Here is a 19,276-nt window from a genome sequence, read left to right as displayed (position 1 = left end):
TGTAATTTGTAATATCATTGAGTATTACAAGGCCTGTGTTTATACAGTCTCTTCTTTTACATCACAGTGTCCTTCTGACATGCTTGGGTGTCTGAAGGAACATCTTCAGATGCTTTCATATTAAGTCGCTTTCCTTGGCGAAAAGTATTCCTGCATTTCATAAACCCATTTATTATTCTGTGTTTTCATGAACTATTTCTTTGTGTTGTACCTAATTCATGTTGCAGCGACGTTCGGGTCACCAGGGGATTCAAGGGGCACCAAAGGTGTCGCAGGTCTCGTAACTGGCTCCCCGGCGTCACCGCAATTTTGAGCATTTGCTAGAAGCTTGTCGACGGTATCCAACGCAGCTTCCAGCTGTTTACAGGCAGCAGCCAACTCTCCTTGTATCGATCACAACAAGCACATTCCCCAGCCATATCGTACTGTGTATAAAATAAATATAAGGTCTCAAATTACGCTACTGAGTATGGAAATATACCAAAGTAGAATAAAGTAACGCTAAAAGTTGTTGTGCCGATTTCTCACTGTACTCTGAGACCACAAGCTATTAAACAGGAAGAAATTTCTCTTCTGAAGTGCCGGCCGGAGTGGCCATGCAGTTCTGAGCGCTACCGTCTGGAACCGAACGACCGCTACGGTCGCAGGTTCGAATCCTGCCTCGGGCATGGATGTGTGTGATGTCCTTAGGTTAGTAAGGTTTAAGTAGTTCTAAGTTATAGGCGACTGATGACTTCAGAAGATAATCGCATAGTGCTCAGAGCCATTTTTCTTCTGAAGTTGATGTATTTAAAGATACCTGTTATTAGAAATCCAGTTTGTTGAAAAGTTATTGCACGAGACAAATATTCAAACTAGAATGCACTGATCTAAACTGTGTGCTGTCTACTAGCAGAAAATTAAAACTTACTGGCGTAACGGAGTTTCTGGCGAAGGGAAAATTTACATTAGGAAGCCACCCTGTACAAGGATATTCACAAGACTTACGCAAAAACAAAGACTACGATTAATTTTCTAACCCCTGGTCTGCACACTAAAATACACACGTACAGTTCACTTCTTTGCAGAAGCACGTGAACAGAAAACAAAGACTAAATTAATTTACAGTTTATCAGACAAGTGCTGTACAAAGATATTCACAAGAGTTACGCAAAAACTAAGACAACGTTTAATTTTCTAAACCCTGGTCTGCACACTAAAATACACACGTACAGTTCACTTCTTTGCAGAAGCACGTGAACAGAAAACAAAGACTAAATTAATTTACAGTTTATCAGACAAGTGCTGCTGCTGCTCTGCTGCGAGTCTTCTCGGCTCGGCGGCTGTGCTACGATCTACATCTACATATGCATGGATGCTCTGCAAATCACATTTAAGTGCCTGGCAGAGGGTTCATAGAAACACCTTCACAATTGTCTATCATTTCAATCCAGTACAGCGCGCGGAAAGAATGAACACCAATATCTTTCCGTACGATCTCTGATTTCCCCTATCTTACCGTGGTGATCGTTCCTCCCTATGTAGGTCGCTGTCAACAAAGTATTTTCGCATTCAGAGGAGAAAGTTGGTGAATGAAATTTCGTGAGAAGATTCCGTCACAACGAAAAACGCCTTTCTCTTAATGATGTTCAGCCCAAATCCTGTATAATTTCTGTGACACTCTCTCCCATATTTCGCGATAATACAAAATGTGCGGCCTTTCTTTGGATTTTTTCGATGTACTCCGTCAGTCTTATCTGATAAGGATCCCACAACGTGCAGCAGTATTCTAGAACAGAACGGACAAGCGTAGTCTCCTTAGTAGGTCTGTTACATTTCCTAAGTGTCCTGTCAATAAAACGCAAACTTTGGTTAGCCTTCGCCACAACATTTTCTATGTGTTCCTTCCAATTTAAGTTGTTCGTAATTGTGATTCATAGATATTTAGTTGAATTTACGGCTTTTATTAGACTGATTCATCGTTGGGTGGCTTGCGGAGTATAAATGTAGATGCAACCGAAGTTTGAGTTCCTTTTAGCATTCATGTGGATGACCACACACATTCTGTTATTTATTGTCAACTGCCACTTTTCACACCTTTCAGATATATTTTCCAAATCGATTTGCAGTTTGTTTTGATCATCTGATGACTTTATTAGTCGATAAACGAAAGCGTCATCTGGAAACAACCGAAGACGGCTGCTCAGATTGTATCCCAAATCGTTTATATAGATAACGAACAGCGAAGGGCCTATAACACTACCTTGGGGAACGCCAGAAATCACTTCTGTTTCACTCGATGACTTTCCGTCAGTTGCTTCGAAATGTGACTTCTTTGACGAAATCACAAATCCAGTCACATAACTGAGACGATATTCCAGAAGTACGTAATTTCACTACGAGCCGCTGGTGTGGTACCATGTAAAAAGCCTTCCGAAAATGCAGAAATAAGGAATCGATATGAAATCCTTGTCAGTAACACTCAACACTTCATTTGAATAAAGATCTAGTTGTGTCTCACAGGAAGGATGTTTTCTAAACCCATGTTGACTATGTGTCAATAGACCGTTTTCTTCGAGTAATTCATAATGTTCGAACACAATATATGTTCCAAAATCCTGCAAAGGTAAATGCCTTCTTCAAATGGCTACTTCAGGCAAATGCCGGTATGATTCATTTGAAAGGGCACGGCCGACTTCCTTCTCCATCCTGATCCAGTGTTACCGGTATCCTACCTTTATGGTCCCCTCCTCTAAGTCAGCCAACCAACCAATCAGCTCGTTGGGCGCGCAAATTCAAGTACTTACACGCTTTAAAATGCACAGACATCCGTGGGTCCGTGCGGCGTTCTCTTAAGTGATAAATTTAGACTAGGTGAGCAAATCCTACGTTTGCTTCGTTTGAGGAATCCAAACGAAGAACGTGTTTGGTGATACTCTCTCTGGCAGGCTGCTTGAATCTGTGCTTGCGACGACCTATTTGGTTAACTTGAATGTTAAATAACTCGGAAATGGCGCAAAGTACCTAATTATTTTCCGAACAATTATCTGTCAGCAGAACCTCCCATGCAACACCCATACAATCTTTTGAGACTGTATCTGACCTCATATTTATCTTGGCTGTATCTATCAATAACAGGCGGAAACAGTCGAGATTTTCGATTCCCTGGATGGATGAACCCTTTATACACATAACTGAGTTTGTACGGGATCCCCGGTGTGCGAGTCCTATTCGCACTTATCCGACTTTCTTTTAAATAGAACCTGCCATTTTATCGTGAAAAAATAATGCCAGATGGCATTAGTTCTCTGCGGCTTTCAAAAGTATAGTTAAATGTTTCCTGAGTTACAGTGTACTAAACACTAACTTACGACATTTCCAGGTTCGTAGTGTATCTTTTCGGTTTAAATGTGTCACTTGCTTTTGAGGCATACTGTTAAGTCCCTCCCTGCTCAGTAGGGGGCACGAAGTTTGGACAAGGTTTATCGCTTCGCCGGAAAGGCACGGGGATCACCGGTGGAACCAGCGGCCAGCTACTACCGTGTCAACAATCGAGCGACTGCAGACTTAGCGTGCGGTCTGCCTGGTAGAGCGGAGCAGGCGGGATTTGGGACGTGCGCCTGGGAAAGCGATTGGGGCCTGAGAACACACAGACAGCGGAGACGAATGAAAGGCGGACCGGCCGCACGGTATTGTCTTAGTGCCCGAGAAGTCTGTCCACAGAGTACACCAACAGTGACTGCGTCTTGCGCTGTGTGCCCCGTAAACAGGGCTCTCCAAGGACCAGCGTTGGTTCTGCTTTTAGGTCTGCACGCTAAACTGGCGACTGCTTACTCGCAGGAAATAGAACAGGCATCCCTGCTGACAAAGTGTTATCTACCTTACATTGCTAGAGTACGTTACAGCTTAGGTTTGTAGGAAACTCGGAGACATAAATTTTTGTACTGTGAAAGTAGTATTAAGTAGGTGGTTAACTTCTTAGTATTAAAGATTACACTGACCTTGAACGATTTTTTTTTCTTTTTTTTTTTTTTGTGCAGCTGTTTTAGTTTTGGTTACGCTCATCCTGCCTGACATTACTTCATGTAGTTCGTACAAAAGTAATTGTCACAAAATCTATACCGAATTTTAAAAAGCTGGATGATCACGGAAAATCATGTACCAGACATTTTTGGACCAGTTTATTTCATCCTCATTACGCGTTTCGGGCTCTGTCTATCTTCAGGTGGCCATTTTAAATAAGCGTTAAAAATAATTCTGAAAAGTACGCCAACAATCATCATGAAAAAAATGCAGTTGCGCGTTCTTGACAAAGTTACGTTTAACACTTATTCAAAATTGTCAAGGAAAGATTGGCAGAGCCCGATGCGCTCAATGACAATAAAATAAACGAGTCTAAAACACATCTAGGACCTTTTTTCCTTAATGCTTTTGTGATTGTAATGTTCGCAGACCTCTATTAAGGCTTTCAGTCAAATTTACGACAAGTTATTGTGTACAGCAAATTCCGCAAGTACGCTTTGATTATGCAGTTGCACTTAGGACATATTTTCTTGGGTAACGTATATCTCAATCGCCGGACTGTGTTATATATTTTATGATATGTTTTTATTAATTCCCTTTCTTTCGTTTGACCATTTTAAGAAATTCAAATTAGAACTCATTTTTCCTGTCGATTTTATATTGTAAGCTACAAGCGTAAATTAATTCTATTATATCAGTTATAGGAACCTTTTGCCCAGTTCATTGGGAATGTATTAATAAGTGGCCGAATTGACGGTATTATGATTACTGCATTCGTTTTAATGTAACAATTTTTTTTTATAATTATTTTTGCTATTTCTAACACTATTGAAGAGTTATTGATAAATTTTGCTTTCTAGTAAAATAAGCAGGGTGGTCCATTGATCGTGACCACCCGCCGGGTTAGCCGAGAACGCTAACGCGCTGCTTCCTCGACTCGGGTAGGCGCGCCGGCCCTCGACCGAATCCGCCCGGCGGATTAACGACGGCGGCCGGTGTGCGGGCCAGCCTGGATAGGGTTTTTAGGCGGTTTCCCACATCCTACTAGGTGAAGACCGGGCTGGTCGCCACGTCCCGCTTCAGTTACACGACTCGCAGAAATTTGAAACACATTCACACTATTTCACGATTTAAACTAGATGCAGACAGCTGCGGTACAGTAATGCCGTCCTGGGGGATATGGGATGGCGCAGGAAGGGCACCTGGCCACCCCTTAACTTAACCATGCCAAATCCGTACTTAACCCTGCCGATCCTGCGCACATTGTGGAATAAAGGCAGTAGCGAAAGAATGAAGTCTATTGATCGTGATTGGGCCCAATATCTCACGAAACAAGCGTCAAACGAAAAAACTACACAGATCGAAACTTGTCTAGCTTGATGGGGGAAACCAGATGGCGCTATTGTTGGCCCGTTAGATGGCTCTGCCATAGGTCAAACGGATATCAACTGCGTTTTTTAAAATAGAAACCCTCATTGTTTATTACATATTCGTGTAGTACCTAAAGAAATATGAATGTTTTAGTAGAACCACTTTTTTCGCTTTGTGATGGATGGCGCTGTAATAGTCACAAACATATGGCTCACAATTTTAGATGAACAGTTGGTAACAGGTAGGTTTTCTAAATTAAAATACAGAACGTAGGTACGTTTTAACATTTTATTTCGGTTGTTCCAATGTAATACATGTACCTTTGTGAACTTATCATTTCTGAGTACGCATACTGTTACAGCATGATTACCTGCAAATACCACATGAATACAACAAATGCTCAAAATGATTTCCGTCAACCTCAATCCACTTAGCATTACGTGTAATGACATTCCTCTCCTCAGAGAGTAGTTCGCCTTCCGTAATGTTCGCACATGCATTGTCAGTGCACTGACGCATGTTGTTAGGCGTGGTCGGTGGATCACGATAGCAAATATCCTTCAACTTTCCCCACAGAAAGAAATCCGGGATCGTCAGATCCGGTGAAAGTGCGGGCCATGGTATGGTGCTTCGGCGACCAATCCACCTGTCATGCAATATTCTATTCAATACCACTTCAACCGCAAGCGAGCTTTGTGCCGGACATCCATCATGCTGGAAGAATGTCACCATTCTGTCGTGCAGTGAAACATCTTGTAGTAACATCGGTAGAACATTACGTAGGAAATCAGCATACATTACACCATTTACATTGTCATCGATAAAATGGGGGCCAATTATCCTTCCTCCCATAATGCCGTTCCGTACAGTAACCCGCCAAGGTCGCTGATGTTCCACTTGTCGCAGCGATTGTGGATTTTCCGTTGCCCAATAGTGCATATTACGCCGGTTTACGTTACCGCTGTTGGTGAATGACGCTTCGTCACTAAATAGAAAGCGATCAAAAACTCTGTCATCGTCCCGTAATTTCTTTTGTGTCCATTGGCAGAAATGCACACGACGTTCAAAGTCCTTGACATGCAATTGCTGGTGCATAGAAATATGGTACGGGTGCAATAGATGTTGCTGTAGCATTCTCAACACCGACGTTTTTGAGATTCCCGATTCTCGCGCAGTTTGTCTGCTACTGATTTGCGGATTAGCCGCGACAGCAACTAAAACACCTACTTGGGCATCATCACTTGTTGCTGATCGTGGTTGACATTTCACATGTGGCTGAACACTTCCTGTTTCCTTAAATAACGTAACTGTCCGGCGAACGGTCTGGACGCTTGGATGATGTACAGGATACCGAGCAGCACACATAACACACGCCCGTTGGCAATTTGATCACAATAACCATACATCAACATGATATCGACCTTTTTCGCAGTTGGTAAACGGTCCATTTTAACAGGGGTAATGTATCACGAAGCAAATACCGTCCGCACGGGCGGAATGTTACGTGATACCACGTAGTTATACGTTTGTGACTATTACAGCGCCTTCTGTCACAGAGCGAAAAAATTGGTCCAATTAAAAGATTCATATTTCTTTACGTACTACACGAATATGTAATAAAAATGGGGGTTCCTTTTTAAAAAACGCAGTTGATATCCGTTTGACCTATGGCAGCGCCATCTAGAGGGCCAACCATAGCGCCATCTTGTTTCCCCTCTCAAGCTAGACGAGTCTCGTTCTTTGTAGTTATTTCGTGAGACATTTGGCCCGGTCACTATCAATGGACCACCCTGTATATGCACAACCACAATCCATCACACATTTCCACTTCCACTCCTATGCCTACGCTGCTGCTAACCCGACTCGAATAAATGTTTTTGTAAACGCAAAGCCGAACCAGTATTTGGGTTTTAAGAGTTTGATGACGAGGAAGATGACAAAATAAAATGTCAACAATATCTTGTATCAGATAGCATTTAAGTGATAAAGCATGACACTTCACATAGTTCTTTCTGCACACTCGTGTACTGGACACAATCTTAACATCTAAAAGGCCCTAACGCTATTAAAGCGAGTTCTAGCTGCTGTTCTGAAAATAAAAGCTGTTGAATTTAAGTTTGTAGAGTCCGGGCATTCATTCTTCCAGAACGATGCTGTTAAAAGTACAATGTTGTGACAAATTTACTGGAAGAAAGCGGAGGAAACTGAATTCCCGTGCGAAAGAGGTCACTTACAACCATTCGTTCGACTAATTCTCACTTATTTTACTATTTGTATTAAGGGAAGGCACATAGAAGATTTCAAAGAAGAGTTGCACAGCTCTTCATGGACTTGTATAAGTTGCGTGAGATTTTGACATGGATTCAGCACAAACTACAGTGGAATGGGTTACAAGACAGTTTTTCAGCTAATCGGAAACCCTTACTGTATCCCAAGAGTCTACGTCCAAATACTAGTAAGGGTGTGGGTTACACCCTACAACACAGATCACCACGCAAGTCAAATTAAAGAAGTTCGCGTTCATACAGGTGAGTCGCAGCAGACTTTATCCCCGTGTACCCTCTTACAGTGAAATAGAAAAGAATCCCAGTTAACTGCCACACCCATGTTTATGGTGAATTGTTTCATCAACAGTATTTTTCACGATCAGCTGAGTGACGTTCATAAAACACAGTAGAATGAGATAGCATTGTTAGTTTATTATATCCTCTGCCGAAAGGTATTATAGAAACAAAAAGACCCGAATAAAACTTCAAATATTGTGATTGTTTCAATGTTGGACGCCATGTGCGAATTGCTGTTCAGTATTCTTCCGAGACACAATCGTAAATTTAAGTAGATTACCAGGGTTACTACGACTAGGAGTTCACTGCTGACCACATTGGAAGACTCCACGTTGGCGACTGCCTCAGTGGTGTGCGCTGGGAAATGTGCTAGTACCTTTTTTTAAAATTTTACATATTGCAAAATGGAAGTTTGTGATATTTTGAAGATTTCTATAGTAATTTATTATGTCCCAAACCGTTTGAAATTATAATGTTCCAGTTTCGCATTCTGATCTTCATTACAGCTCACAAAATACTAATTTGGCACACCCTGCTTTACTTGCGTAGAGTGCATGGTTCCCACAGATATTTTTGGTTTTCCTTTGCTCCAGCTGTTGTGTTATTCACAAACTGCAACAGCTTCTAAGCTTTTCATGCTGGTTGAGGCCATACATGTGTGTTCCTTTCCGAATCTACTTCTGACCAAAAAGCGATTCTTGTTGATGGAGTCCAAAGATTTTCTTAATCATGTCTTTTGCTCTCTTGCGGGTATATTCCCACAGATGTTTTCATCCGCTTACACATATTTGTTTATATGTAACCGAGATTTGAAATACCAATTTTGACAAATATAGCTTTAATTTTTTAATGTGTCGTAATATTCTCTTAAAAATTCATCAAAATTTTCTTAATAGGGAAATCTTTTCAAAAACATTTTATGCCCTATTTCGCTTCCTTAGGGACGTAATTTCAAAAAACTCTTCTAAAACGACACCTGGAATGTAAGATCAATACCACCAAATATCGGGTTTCTATCCTTAACGGGTTTGGCTGGGTCATGATGAGTCAGTCAGTGAGGACATTATCAAAGAAACTATTTCTTTTAATATGCTATGTATTGGCATATATTAACGACTTCATATGTTCACAATAGTCAGCTGGAATTTATATATGTGTCACCGAAGTTGCTAGCTGATTAATAACACTGAAGATGGAAATCAAATGCTGAAATGTGAAGATTATAATTTTAAGCGATCTGGGACGTAATGGTAAAAGAAATTCATAAATATGAATTGTATTTTTTCTGTGCGTTCGTGTACCATTCAAGTGATGGCGATTAAATATTTGTAAGTTGTGCACACGTCCGCGAGCGTTTCTGTGGGTGCGAGAACCACATACCATCCTTTTTCAAAGAAATTTCAGCCATTTGACTGTAAATCAATATTCAGATACTTCACACAGTCTAAATTTCGCCTTTATAGTGATTCCCAAGTGGAAGCTGAAATGTCACAAATCGTCCAACAGGCAAAAATGACATGTAATCATCGACATGAAATATACATCTGGTATTATAGACCAGTCGTCATATAACAAAATGTGGGTACATATCAGTTTTACATATGCTCCAATAATATGACAACTGATTTATGAGGACAGATAAATGGTATTTCGACGATGACATCTCAGTTCATTTATGCCGGACATTTTGTCACATTTCAAATCAGATTTGAGATTGGCTATATAGCCAAAATTATATTTGTGTGAAATAATGACGAAAACTTCTTTCAGAAACTTTCATATAACCGTTGTCTCCTACGAAGGTATAATCATTGATCTGCTATCCAGAAGTGTGGGAGGTGGGGAGGGGGTGAAAATAAGAAGCTTTTCTCTGTAACGTCCGGAGACATTTAAATTAAATTTTCTGTACGTATACCATCTGCATAATTATGTGTATCCGAATATACCCCCACCATCCTAAAATGGGGCAATGAAAAGACGTAAAAGTATTCGACAGCGAACGATCAGAGATCGTTACATGTCAACACATATATGGTATGCCTGCAGGGAAGTCTACCAAAATTGGCATACATATCACATGCTGTCTGGAAAAAATTCGTTGTTATTGTACAAGTAAGACACTCGTAGCACCCGTATGACTGAGAGTTTAGTGTAAGAAAGCGTCACATGAAAACATAATTCAGGACCGCCTTTAACCAATTCAACCAAATTTTGTATATAAATGACTCATCATTTGAATAAAAGTACTGTGGGAGTAAATTCCATTACTACGGGGGACGTTCAATAAGTAAATAAGCACATTTTTTTCTCTGGCATTTTTTTGTTGAAAAAATGTGAAATTTGTTGTGGGACATGATGAATTATTCCTTCTTCACCTCCTATAGTTTCATGTAGTTCTCACTGGTGCCAGAGCTACACGCAGCGATTGAAATGGCGTTTGTAACGAAGGTGCGTTACAAGGAGACTTCACTTTTGGTAACGCAGACACATTCATCCACCAGTTGGGGTACTCAAAAAAGAGCAACTAAGCACCATCTGTGCGGAGTTGCTTGCACGTTACGAAGCTGACTTTGACAATCCTGGGTCGAACTTCGTCACAGGCGATGAAACATTGGTTCATTACTTCGATCCGAAAACAAAACGGCAGTCCAATCCATGGACTGACGCCCTTCACCTCGTATCCGAAGGAAAAGTTCAGAGCCAATCCCTCAGTCAGTAAAATCACCGCGATGGTCTTCTTGGACTCTGAAGGGAATATTCTGTTTCGATTTCTTCCATCACATTGCAACTATCAGCGCTGAAGTGTATTCTGCTACTGACAGGAAATTGGAGAAACAACTTCAGAGTGTTAGTCACCACAGAAAAGAAAACGAACTTCACCTTCTCAATGACAATGCAAGGCCTGACACAAGTGTGCGTACCCGAGAGAAATTTACACAACTTAATGGGCCTGTTCCTGCCCATCCGTTTTACAGCTCGGATCCCGCACCTGTTTGGCCCAATGAAGGAAGTGCCCCGCGGAAATCAGTACGTGGACGATGGGAAGGTCGCTGATGGAGCCATAGGTTGATAGCAACTTCGGCTGGTGGAGGGATAACATACAGGCCCTCCCAGCAAGGTGGCAAAGGACCATCGCAATGAACGAAGATTATGCGGAAAACCACGGTTGTATAGCCAAAAAAGTGGGGAACAGTATGCAGTACTGGAATCCTGAAAAAAACCAACCTGCTTTCAGAAAAAAAATGTGTTACATAGTTAATTGAAAGGCCAACATATGTTAGGGGCGGGGGTGAGCGTGACAGGGGCTGAGTAGCAGGAACTACCAAAAACGACCAGTTGGTATTTCCCTACTGTTATCAGTACGCTTGGAATGCTTCCAACGTACGCTGCTCAGTCCGTCTCTCACTTGGTTTCTTCAGTGCAACTACCGCACCGTGAGAGTGATCGCTGCAACTCGGGCCACTAAAGTACGCGTCATTTATGACGGCGGCCGAGTTTAGATTCGTTCTGCGCATCTGACGTCACAAAACATAGTCATCCAATGAACAGACAACGACGTTGCCAGAGCTCGACTGCAGTGCAGAGCACTGACGAGTGTCTTCAGTTTTAGAAACGTTCAGTCATAAATAAAGTAATTGAACAAAAGCAATGTTTTGATAGCAGACTTCCTTTTATAGAAAGTTTGGAAAAAGCATTCTTTATACCAATTGGTTCATATTCTATTAATTAAACCAAACAAGGAATAAGCCTCCAAATTCAGGCGATAGCAAGGAAACATATTTGTATCATTCTCACTAACCGATTTTTCGCAATAAAGAACAGCAGTAATTGTTACTTCCTATTGTACTTCGACGAAACGTGAGTAATTCATAGTCATAGCAACAGTGTTTGTAGGTATGTTGCGTGATACATTAAAATCCTCCAGGAGCTGCATTAGCATAATGGTTAAAGTGTGTGGCTGCTAAGCGGAAGGTTCTGAGTTCAAACCTTGTTTGGTGCTTAATACTTTCTTTATTTAAAAACATTATCGAAGTGTCTTATTACATGAGTTTTGTTCGTTTGAATGTAATTTTTTGAAATTTCTAGTGGCAACTAAAATCGACCATACGCAAAGTATACGCTATGGACTTTTACCTCTGCAAACTCTTCAAAATTTCGTGCAATGGTTTACTACATCTAATGCTGCGCAATAACTGCGTTGAACATCGAAACAAAATTAAGTCATTTATGGGGGGAAGGTATCAGTCAAGAAGATGTGTAAAAATCAAATTTTTGGGCCAAATAGTTTTTATGAAATCGAATGATAAAATGTGTCAAAGCAGTCGAAACACCATGTGTCTGCACAGGCAAGCAATGCAATGATGACAAAATCGCGCACATCGCGGAGTGCGGGGAGCACGTCTCTGTAGCAGCGAAAGGGTTAATTCGGCCGTGGTGGCTTTACTTCGTAAACTGCGCGCTCCCCCCTAAACGTAAGTTTGCGAACTATACTATGGCACTGCTTCTCTTGGTGCGTACAACTGGCAACACAACAATCTCCCGCGTCTGGGTGGGCATGTGCGAACCGCCAAAATAAAAGAATTGAACTATAACATAGCCAGCGTGTTTCGGGGCCAAGAATCATGCAACATGGCTCAATAGCACAAGTAACTCTAGAGTAGCATACTGAAAAATAGCAAAATATCAAACAGTTGCCAGTGACAGTCCTCTTCGTCGAAATGACAGTTGCTGGCAGAATTACAAATTTCATCTGAATTCATACGCAATAGCAGGATGAAATTCGCTAGAGATAGTCAGAAATACACTCCTGGAAATGGAAAAAAGAACACATTGACACCGGTGTGTCAGACCCACCATACTTGCTCCGGACACTGCGAGAGGGCTGTACAAGCAATGATCACACGCACGGCACAGCGGACACACCAGGAACCGCGGTGTTGGCCGTCGAATGGCGCTAGCTGCGCAGCATTTGTGCACCGCCGCCGTCAGTGTCAGCCAGTTTGCCGTGGCATACGGAGCTCCATCGCAGTCTTTAACACTGGTAGCATGCCGCGACAGCGTGGACGTGAACCGTATGTGCAGTTGACGGACTTTGAGCGAGGGCGTATAGTGGGCATGCGGGAGGCCGTGTGGACGTACCGCCGAATTGCTCAACACGTGGGGCGTGAGGTCTCCACAGTACATCGATGTTGTCGCCAGTGGTCGGCGGAAGGTGCACGTGCCCGTCGACCTGGGACCGGACCGCAGCGACGCACGGCTGCACGCCAAGACCGTAGGATCCTACGCAGTGCCGTAGGGGACCGCACCGCCACTTCCCAGCAAATTAGGGACACTGTTGCTCCTGGGGTATCGGCGAGGACCATTCGCAACCGTCTCCATGAAGCTGGGCTACGGTCCCGCACACCGTTAGGCCGTCTTCCGCTCACGCCCCAACATCGTGCAGCCCGCCTCCAGTTGTGTCGCGACAGGCGTGAATGGAGGGACGAATGGAGACGTGTCGTCTTCAGCGATGCGAGTCGCTTCTGCCTTGGTGCCAATGATGGTCGTATGCGTGTTTGGCGCCGTGCAGGTGAGCGCCACAATCAGGACTGCATACGACCGAGGCACACAGGGCATCATGGTGTGGGGAGCGATCTCCTACACTGGCCGTACACCACTGGTGATCGTCAAGGGGACACTGAATAGTGCACGGTACATCCAAACCGTCATCGAACCCATCGTTCTACCATTCCTAGACCGGCAAGGGAACTTGCTGTTCCAACAGGACAATGCACGTCCGCATGTATCCCGTGCCACCCAACGTGGTCTAGAAGGTGTAAGTCAACTACCCTGGCCAGCAAGATCTCCGGATCTGTCCCCCATTGAGCATGTTTGGGACTGGATGAAGCGTCGTCTCACGCGGTCTGCACGTTCAGCACGAACGCTGGTCCAACTGAGGCGCCAGGTGGAAATGGCATGGCAAGCCGTTCTACAGGACTACATCCAGCATCTCTACGATCGTCTCCATGGGAGAATAGCAGCCTGCATTGCTGCGAAAGGTGGATATACACTGTACTAGTGCCGACATTGTGCATGCTCTGTTGCCTGTGCCTGTGTGCCTGTGGTTCTGTCAGTGTGATCATGTGATGTATCTGACCCCAGGAGTGTGTCAATAAAGTTTCCCCTTCCTGGGACAATGAATTCACGGTGTTCTTATTTCAATTTCCAGGAGTGTATGTGTAAAAAAATATGTGAAAGACGTTACCTGTATGTGAAATTATGTTTGGATGAAATCTAAGTGACGTATTAGTATACGGGCAGAGCTGTGGGCTAAAGGCTACGTACTGATTATCTAAATATACAAAACTCAACGTTGAACACAGGGATGCACAACGACGTGTTATTGATCCTCCCACAGGCTGTGGTCGTTCTCGTACGTCCTATTGAAAGAGATGCAGCAGCTGAGATGTCGCAAGATGAACCTGCACTTACCGAAGAAAGCATTTAGAAAGTGCACCTAATTTTTTACTATCTGATAGTCTACTGAAGATATGCAACAGGACAGTCCTTTCAGAATATAAAATTCCCTACAGCTAACACGTAGATCGTAAACTGTGGTGAATTTCTGTCACGCAGGTGATTTTGTACCACCCGCATTTCTTTCGAACAAATACGTTCTAGGATTTAGGAATGTCCCCACCAAAAAATCTGAAGTACCTAAAACTTTACTGGACATTGCTGTTGTCTGCAGGTGTATTCATTATTTACGTTCTGCTTCGGATGTTCCCATAAAACAGTCTGCAGCACTCTGAATATTTTGAGGTGCGAGTCTATTTATCGGATACTTTCTGTCGTGTCTCACGGATGGAAGAATATTCTCAGACTGCTGGTAATATACACGGTGAGTCGCGGAAGACTAAACACCGCCACTATTCCGGGGGCGATTGCACGTATCGACAAGCGCTGTTCGGCGAATCATAGCCGACTATGGGGCACATACTTTGGTGTTGTTGTTGTTGTGGTCTTCTGTCCTGAGACTGGTTTGATGCAGCTCTCCATGCTACTCTATCCTGTGCAAGCTTCTTCATCTCACAGTACCTACTGCAGCCAACATCCTTCTGAATCTGCTTAGTGTATTCATCTCTTGGTCTCCCTCTACGATTTTTACCCTCCACGCTGCCCTCCAGTACTAAATTGGTGATCCTTTGATGCCTCAGAACGTGTCCTACCAACCGATCCCTTCTTCTCGTGAAGTTGTGCCACAAGTTCCTTTACTCCCCAACTCTATTCAATACCTCCTCATTAGTTATGTGATCTACCCATCTATTCTTCAGCATTCTTCTGTAGCACCACATTTCGAAAGCTTCTATTCTCTTCTTGTCTAAACTATTTATCGTCCACGTTTCACTTCCATACATGGCTACACTCCATACAAATACTTTCAGAAACGACTTCCTGACATTTAAATCTATACTTGATGTTAACAAATTTCTCTTCTTCAGAAATGCTTTCCTTGCCATTGCCAGTCTACATTTTATATCTTCTCTACTTCGAACATCATCAGTTCTTTTGCTCCCCAAATAGCAAAAATCCTATACTACTTTAAGTGTCTCCTTTCCTAATCTAATTCCCTCAGCATCACCCGACTTAATACGACTACATTCCATTATCCTCGTTTTGCTTTTGTTGATGTTCATCTTATACCCTCCTTTCAAGACACTGTCCATTCCGCTCAGCTGATCTTCTAAGTCCTTTGCTGTCTCTGACAGAATTACAATGTCATCGGCGAACCTCAAAGTTTTGTATTTGTTCTCAATGGATTTTAATACCTACTCCGAACTCTTCTTTTGTTTCCTATATTGCTTGCTCAATATACAGATTGATAACATCGGGGATAGGCTACAGCCCTGTCTCACTCCCTTCCCAGCCACTGCTTCCCTTTCATATCCCTCGACTCTTATAACTGCCATCTGCTTTCTGTACAAATTGTAAATAGCCTTTCGCTCCCTGTATTTTACCCCTGCCTCCTTCATAATATGAAAGAGGGTATTCCAATCAACATTGTCAAAAGCTTTCTCTAAGTCTACAAATACTAGGAACGTAGGTTTCCCTTTCCTTAGTCTTTCTTCTAAGATAAGTCGTAGGGTCAGTATTGCCTCACGTTTTCCAACGTTGCTACGGAATACAGACTGATCTTCCCCGAGGTCTGCTTCTGTCAGTTTTTCCATTCGTCTGTAAAGAATTCGCGTTAGTATTTTGCAGCTGTGACATAATATACTGACAGTTCGGTAATTTTCACATCTGTCAACACCTGCTTTCTTTGGGATTGGAATTATTATATTCTTCTTGAAGTATGAGGGTATTTCACCTGTCTCATACATCTTGCTCAACAGTTGGTAGAGTTTTGTCAGGACTGGCTCTCCCAAGGCTGTTAGTAGTTCTAATGGAATGTTGTCTACTCCGGAAGCCTTGTTTCGACTCAGGTCTTCCTGTGCTCTGTCAAACTCTTCACACAGGATCATATCTCCCATTACATCGTCATCTACACCCTCTTCCATTTCCATGATATTGCCCTCAAGTACATCGCCCTTGTATAGACCCTCTATATACTCCCACCCTTCTGCTTTCCCTTCTTTGCTTAGAACTAGGTTTCCATCTGAGCTCTTGACATTCATACGAGTGGTTCTCTTTTCTCCAAAGGTCTCTTTAATTTTCCTGTAGGCATCATCTATCTTACCCCTAGTGAGATAAGCCTCTACATCCTTACATATGTCCTCTAGCCATCCCTGCTTAGCCATTTTGTACTTCCTGTCGATCTCATTTTTTAGACGTTTGTATTCCTTTTTGCCTGCTTAATTTGCTGCATTTTTATATTTTCTCCTTTTATCAATTCAATATTTCTTTTGTTACCCAAGGGTTTCTACTAGCCCTCGTCTTTTTACCTACTTGATCTTCTGCTGCCTTCTCTATTTCATCCCCCAAAGCTCTCCATTCTTCTTCTACTGTATTTATTTCCCCCATTCCTCTCAATTGTCCCCTTATGCTCTCCCTGAAACTCTGTACAACCTCTGGTTCTTTCAGTTTATCCAGGTCCCATATCCTTAAATTCCCACCTTTTTTGCAGTTTCTTCAGTTTTAATCTAGAGTTCATAACCAATAGATTGTGCTCAGAGTCCACATCTGCCCCTGGAAATGTCTTACAATTTAAAACCTGGTGCCTAAATCTCTGTCTTACCATTATACAGGGTGAGTCACCTAACATTACTGCTGGATATATTTCGTAAACCACATCGAATACTGGCGAATTGATTCCACAGACCGAACGTGAGGAGAGGGGCTAGTGTAATTGGTTAATACAAACCATAAAAAAATGCACGGAAGTATGTTTTTTAACACAAACCTACGTTTTTTTAAATGGAACCACGTTAGTTTTGTTAGCACATCTGAACACATAAAGAAATACGTAATCAGTGCCGTTTGTTGCATTGTAAAATGTTAATTACATCCGGAGATATGGTAACCTAAAGTTGATGCTTGAGTACCACTCCTCCGCTGCTAGATCGTGTGTATCGGAGAGCACCGAATTACGTAGGGATCCAAAGGGAACGGTGAAGGACCTTAGGTACAGAAGAGACTGGAACAGCACATTACGTCCAAATGCTAACACCTTTTTATTGGTCTTTTTCACTGACGCACATGTACATTACCATGAGGGGTGAGGTCCACGTACACACGTGGTTTCCGTTTTCAAGTACGGAGTCGATTAGTGTGTGTCCCGACATGTCAGGTCAATAGATGTTCAATGTGGTGCCCATCATGTGCTGCACAAAATTGCAATCTCTGGCGTAATGAATGTCGTACACGCCACAGTACATCTGGTGTAATGTCGCCGCAGGCTGCCACAATACGTTGTTTCATATCCTCTGGGGTTGTAGGCACATCTCGGTACACATTCTCCTTTAACGGACCCCACAGAAAGAAGTCCAGAGGTGTAAGATCAGGAGAACGGGCTGGCCAATTTATGCGTCCTCCACGTCCTATTAAACGCCCGTCGAACATCCAGTCAAGGGTCAGCCTAGTGTTCATTGCGGAATGTGCAGGTGCACGTCGTCGCGTTTCCAGTGGGACACACTCTATTCCACTTCGTAACTCAAAACGGAAACCACGAGTGTACGTATACCTCACCCCTCTTGGTAATGTACATGTGCGTCAGTGAAGAAGACCAATAAAAAGGTGTTAGCATGTGGACGTAATGTGCTGTTCCAGTCTCTTCTGTACCTAAGGTTCAAATGGTTCAAATGGCTCTGAGCACTATGGGACTTAACATCTACGGTCATCAGTCCCCTAGAATTTAGAACTACTTAAACCTAACTAACCTAAGGACATCACACACAACCATGCCCGAGGCAGGATTCGAACCTGCGACCGTAGCAGTCGAGCGGCTCCGGACTGAGCGCCTAGAGCCGTCTGTACCTAAGGTCCATCACCATTCCCTTTGGATCCCTACGTAATTCGGTGCTCTCCGATACACACGATCGAAATGCGGAGGAGTGGTACTCAAGCGTCAACTTTAGGTTACAATATCTCCAGATGTAGTTAACATTTTACAACGCAACAAACGGCACTGATTACGTATTTGTTTATACGTGCAGATGTGCTTAAGAACTAACGGGGTTCCATTTAAAAAAATGTAGGTTTGCGTTAAAAAACATACTTCCGTGTATTTTTTTATGGTTTGCATTAACCAATTACACTAGCCCCTCTCCTCACGTTCGGTCTGTGGAATCGATTCGTCAGTATTTGATATTGTTTATGAAATATATCCAGTGGTAACGTTAGGTGACTCAACCTGTATAATGTATCTGATACCTTCTAGTATCACCAGGGTTCTTCCATGTATACAACGTTCTTTCATGATTCTTGAACTAAGTGTTAGCTATGATTAAGTTACGCTCTGCGCAAAATTCTACTAGGCGGCTTCCTCCTTCATTTCTTGGCCCCAATCCATATTCACCTACTATGTTTCCTTCTCTCCCTTTTTCTACTCTCGAATTCCAGTCACCGATGACTATTAACTTTTCGTCTCCCTTCACTACCTGAATAATTTCTTTTATGTCCTCATACATTTCAGCAATTTCTTCGTCATCTGCAGAGCTAGTTGGCATATAAAGTTGTACTACCGTAGTAGACGTGGGCTTCGTGTCTGTCTGGGCCACAATAATGCGTTCACTATGCTGTTTGTAGTAGCTTACCCGTACTCCTATTTTTTATTCATTATTAAACCTACACCTGCATTACCCCTATTTGATTTTGTATTTATAACCCTGTGTTCACCTGACCAAAAGTCTTCTTCCTCCTGC

The sequence above is a fragment of the Schistocerca serialis genome, chromosome 8 (assembly GCF_023864345.2).
Source record: "Schistocerca serialis cubense isolate TAMUIC-IGC-003099 chromosome 8, iqSchSeri2.2, whole genome shotgun sequence".
Taxonomy (NCBI): Eukaryota; Metazoa; Arthropoda; class Insecta; order Orthoptera; family Acrididae; genus Schistocerca; species Schistocerca serialis.
The sequence above is the reverse complement of the archived record's forward strand: the minus strand, read 5'-3'. Positions refer to the sequence as shown.